A 5526-nucleotide genomic window follows, 5' to 3' on the forward strand; every position below is an offset into this window, starting at 1 on the left:
TTCATATGGTTTTTAAAATTTTGGTTCTATCTGATTTTTAATCAACCAACACTAAGTTATTGCCAATATTCATAGACAGCAGCTATTCATATGTGTGTGTATATATATATTCATATGTTTTACCATTTTATCATTTTATTTACTTATATCCCCTTTCTTCCCTGTTTCTTCTTTCCTATATTGCTGAGGTAGATCTATTAGTAGCTCTTTCAGTAGAGATAGATGGATGGCAATTTTTATATTCATAGTAGTTTCTCTTCAGCACTTTGAGTCTCTTATTTTACTGTCTTCTGGGACCTGTGATACATGTATTATTCCTTTGCAAGTAATTTGTTATTTGTCACTAATGACTTTAAAAATATATTTTTTACTTACTAGCAGTAATTTTGATACAATGTGTCTTCGTATGGATTAGATTTTTGTTTACCCTGCTTGGGACCCTTTGTAGATGTTGTTATCGTTGTTTAATTGGATAATCAATTAAGCCAGTTCTAGAAAATTATTGATATTGTCTTCTGAAAAAATTCCTTCTTCAAATTGTATCTTACTTTCTGCATGGATTATTAGAAACATAATAAACCTTGCTATATCCCTATACTTCAAATCAGATTTCATATATTTCTCCTAGTATCTCTGCAGAATTATAACATTTTTCTGAGTACATATTTTACATCACGAGCTTTTTCCTCACCTGTTTCGAATTTTTAATTCTCCATTAATTGCTTTTTCTTCCAAAGTTCATGATTTTGGGAATTATAAAGCTATAACTTCTGTTTTTGGCTTCATCATATATGCCTATTTTAATTTTTGTAATGTTCCGTTTGTTCTTGGTGGATTTTTTTTTAAATTCTTTTGACACTTTTCAACTCATAGTCACAAAATGGCTGCTGAACAATATTCAGCCTTATATACACATTATAGCGGGTAATAAGATAAATTAAACTCCACAATCTGAAGGTGGTCTATCTTTTAAAAGTATTATGTTGCAATCCCAAACCCATTGTGGCACCAAGACCAAACATAGAAAAAGGGAGCCGTGGTTTATCACAGTAATTTCTTTCAGAAACAGAGACCCAAGAACTATGCAGGCACTTAGAGAAGTGGATGTGAGTTGCAATGGGTAGAGTGTGGCAGCCATGGAAGTGTTCAGATCTCTTCTAGGACCTTTTATGGGAAGCATAGCTGCCCATCAGCCTCCCACTGCTGCCTATATTGGTTCTATTACAGCATTCAGATGAAGGCTCTGCTTCCACTAGACTGCCCTTAGCCAAAGACCGAATATGGTATGAAATACTAGAATCATCCAATTCTGTACCCTGTTCAGGACTTTTTCAAAGGGCAGTCTATTGGTCTAACTAAAACTTTCTCAGAACTGCGTTGTAGACAGAGTCTTTTCCTACCTAGTTTTTCCTTTTACAATTGTCAGACTTACCCAGGGTCTGAAGGCCCTTTACACTTACTCCTGCCCCATGCCTGGCTCCCTGCTTATTTCTTGGAGTGTGTAAAGGCACTTTTATTTCATTTTTGGAAATGTTGTCTATGAGATTTTGATCTTCTATATATTTGCTCTAAATGGATTTTCCAAGACCCCCCAATCTAAACCATTCTTGTCACAGGGTCCTTAGGGTGTCACTTTTCCAGCCGGAAACTTCTGTGGCCAGTGGCACTTTTACTTGAGTTTTCCTTGGTCTTGCTGAGCTCATTCAACCCACTCAGCCTGGCTGGCAGTGTTCTGCTTGTGCTACTGGCCTGGATGCCATGCCTGCCAAGAGTGAGCCAGGCGCAGAGTGGTGAGGAGTGTGTGAGTGAGTGCAAGGTCTGGCCACTGCACACAGCCAGGTGTGCTGGCTGTGGCAGCGTGGAAAACTCCAGGTTCTGGCACAGACACCAGCTCTGCAAAAGGGTGCAACTGGACCAGGTGTACCACAGGTGATTTCCACTGCAGGAACCGGGGAACATGGTGGCACCTGGAAACTTACAGACACCAGGAACTGCAGAGCTGCAAAGAAGGTGTCATAGCTTTAGCTATGTTCTGGGATCCCCAAAGGGCTGCAGCTCTTCTCTCCTCATCACTTGCAATGTGGTGAGCAGGGGGTGTGTTTCAGCCCTGTTTGTGTTACAGCTCTTTCAGTGCTGCCATTGGGAGGATCCTGAGTTCTTGTCCCACATCCAGGAAGAAGGAAGTATGTGGAAAACTGGAGGATGAGCAAGGTGGAGAGGAGCTTCATTGAGTGACAGAACAACTCCCAGGAGACCTGAAATGGGTAGCTCCTTTCTCCATGCAGGTCCTGACAAGTGTCCAGCTGTCAGTGGAGAAGCAACCCACAGTGGGGAGCTCCTTTCCACAAGCAGGTGATTCTGAAGAGTCAAGGAGACCCAAAGTGGGCAGCTCCTTCCAGCTGCTGGTAGTCCCAACCTCTTTGTGAATCAGGCTGTGTCTTGGGTTTTTATGGGTTCAAAAGGGAGGAAGTGTGTGCTGATTGGTCTATAAACAACCATGCGTGGGCCTGGAAAGTTCACCATTAAGTTTTCACTCCAAGTAGCAGACTCCACCTGAAACTGGCAGCCTGGCCCCCAGGCTTCAGGCCATCACTGGTTTGAAGGTAGGGGACCCACCTCTTTCCATCCAGGAATCTCTGTCTGCCTTCCACCATCAACATGTCTTCTGTGGAGTCCAGGCTTTTCGTGCTGAGGGGTGCCTGCAGATCTGCACTGAGCCGCTCTCAGCCCCCCAGTCCCCCTCCCACGCTCTTTGGTATCCAGTGCTCAGCAGGGACTGAGGCAGCGGCAGGTCGGCTAGTGCATCAGTGCTGTCCCAATTGCATGCACACCAGGCCAACAGCACCTGGGCTCAGCTACAACTTTGCTCCACACTGGAGTGGGCGCCAGGAGTGGGGAGAGGCCAGGGAGTAGGAGCAGGCACTTCCAAGTCTATGGAGGCAGGGGAGTTCCTGAGGCTCTGAGAGTGCAAGGATGCCCAGGTTCAGAGCAGTGGCTGGGCAGCTGCAGCTGTGCCCAGGAGCGCAGGGCTCCTCCCCCACCAACTTGGTAAGGAGCATGGCTCCTTCCTGTTCCCAGCCCCTGCCAGCTCCAAGGAGCATGCAGCCCTGGCCTTGCCTCCCCTTCTGCAGCCGGCATCCTTGCAGTAGCCACTCCAGACGGGTCATCACCACCATCACTATCACTGCTATCTTATTCCCTAAATTCAAACAATGAAAGTTTACCAGGGAATTTCTTGTTTTTTTATTAGCTATATTAATTATAAAATAGACTTGTTCTAAACAAATATTGAGGTGTATAAATCTACAAGTTATTTAGTAATTATAGAGAAAATACAGGAAATGTGTATCCTAGAAAATTACTTCTAAGCATAGCTGTAAACAAAAGAGAAACTGGGTTTGAGAAAGTTGATTGTATAATTGCAAGAATATCAATAACTTTACTGTGTTAACAGGATTAATTTATATATATGAATCATTTGTTAGACAATTTTGTCAGAGCTGATAGTAAAAGTATAAGTTAGATGGTAGCCTGCATGAGGCTGTGCCAGGCTGCTTGAAGGTGCCCAGCACAGTTGGGAACCCAGGCCAACTTCCCCCGGATGTGTGGCTCCATGAGGCGGGCAATGGAGCTGAAGCCTGAGCTGCTGCTGCACGAAGCTCATGAGAACGTGGAGGTGACACGGAGCTCCAGGCGGGAGCTGGGGGAGGCACAGAGGCAGATCAAGGAGTGTGCACCACAGACAAAGGATGTTCTCAAACAGCATTTTAATGATTTAAAGGGAACCCTTGAGGAGCTCCTGGATGAGCGATTGGTGACCCTTTAGCAAGAGGTGGACGTCATTGAGCAGGAGACCATTAAACCATTAGATGACTGCCAGAGGCTCATAGAACATGGAGTCAACACTGCAGAGGACTTAGTCTGAGTAGGTGAGATTGCCATGGTTGGTAGTGTAGAAGAGAATGAGAAACTGTATAGCTTTGCCGAAAAGGTCTCACACATTCAGTTGGACAGCTTACCAGAAGTACCTTTACTGGTTGATGTGCTTTGTTTATCTGCTCAGTTGGATGACTCAATTCTTATAGTAAAATACTACATTTCTAAGCATGGAACAGTAGCATCTCTCCCACCAGTACAGATAAAAGAACTGAAACAGAAACCTGGAGTCATCACAGTAGGATGGTGTAAGGTGGATGATGATTTTGCAGCCCAAGATTACAGGCTCTAATTTTGTAAACGTACTTCAAATCATTATGAGGATGTACATGTAGGTTCTGAAACTCAATTCATAGTACTGCACATGGACTCCAATTTTGATTATCAGTTCGAAGTCTGCACCTGAGGAGATGGTCAACAGGACTGGAGCCCTGAAGTGTCCCCCAGATAGGTCATTTCACATTGGTGCCTCATGAGTGGACAGCTGGTTTTGAGGGGTACAGTCTGAAAGTCGAAGTAATATTGCATTCTGGAATGATTCTCAATCCTCAGGTGTTCTCTACTCTAGAACTCCAACTTATTTCTGTGGGCAGACATTAACATTCAGAGTTGAAACTGTGGGACAGAAGATACAGTATGGGGTGTTTGCAGAAAAACAGAGTGGATATGACTCTCTGCAGCAGGATCAAGCTATATGTATGAGTACAAATGGTGAAATTTTTGTTAATGGAAAAGAAATGACTAATGAGTTAACTTCAGTTACTTCTGTGTGCACTGTCACATTTGACATTGAAGCTGTCACTCTAGGAACCACCAATAATAATGAAGGCAGGAACTTCAAGCTTTGAGTAACAATTAGCTCAAATAACAGAGAAGTGGTTTTTAATTAGTTACTCGATCAATCTTGTGGTTCTCTTTACTTTGGATGCCCATTTTTCTATCCTGGATGGAAAATATTAGTGTTTTAGATGTTTGTGTGCTTGGCTTTGGTTTTCAGGGTTTAATGTAGCTGGTCTTCAGCCAGTTTAGTTTTAATTGTTTTTTTTTTTTTAAGTAGTTGCACTCATCTCTCACTTAAGCTATTGGAAATAGAAAATATTTACTGAATTCATTTCATAATATTTTAACAAAAAGAGACTTGAATGTTGGGGAAAATCTTGTAATTCAGTCAATTTTATTTTTAGCATACTGTTAACTAAAATATCACGTCATAATAGAAATCCAATTGACTTTAGAAGTATGAGAAGATATAGAAAGTTCTTACCCTTCCATCGCGTTTCTTAAAGTTGGTTATTAGACTAGGAAAACAATGTAATATTATTTTTTAAACCATCTTAAAAGATCCAAGTCCATGTAAATCTTTAGAATAAAACAAGAGAAACAGACCACATAGTAGAAGTTATGTGATACACATTCATTCATATGCTGTCCACCTGAATTTATTGGCAATACTCTCCATGTTCAGGTACTTATAAGCAGTGTTGACTTTTATCCCATCTTCAATAATTTTTAAGTCCCCCAAACATTCTAATTTTTGCATTTTTAAAATGCCTGAGTAAATGTCTATTATAGGCAAGTATTATCTTTTGT

At 41.9% G+C, this 5526-nt stretch overlaps 1 pseudogene; it reads left to right on the plus strand.

The window, feature by feature from the left end:
* The first annotated feature begins 3613 nt into the window (after positions 1-3613).
* LOC100995310 (cytokine receptor-like factor 3) lies at positions 3614-5256 on the plus strand (annotated as a pseudogene).
* The last annotated feature ends 270 nt before the right edge of the window (positions 5257-5526 follow it).

The sequence above is a fragment of the Pan paniscus genome, chromosome 4, assembly GCF_029289425.2.
Source record: "Pan paniscus chromosome 4, NHGRI_mPanPan1-v2.0_pri, whole genome shotgun sequence".
NCBI lineage: Eukaryota > Metazoa > Chordata > Mammalia > Primates > Hominidae > Pan > Pan paniscus.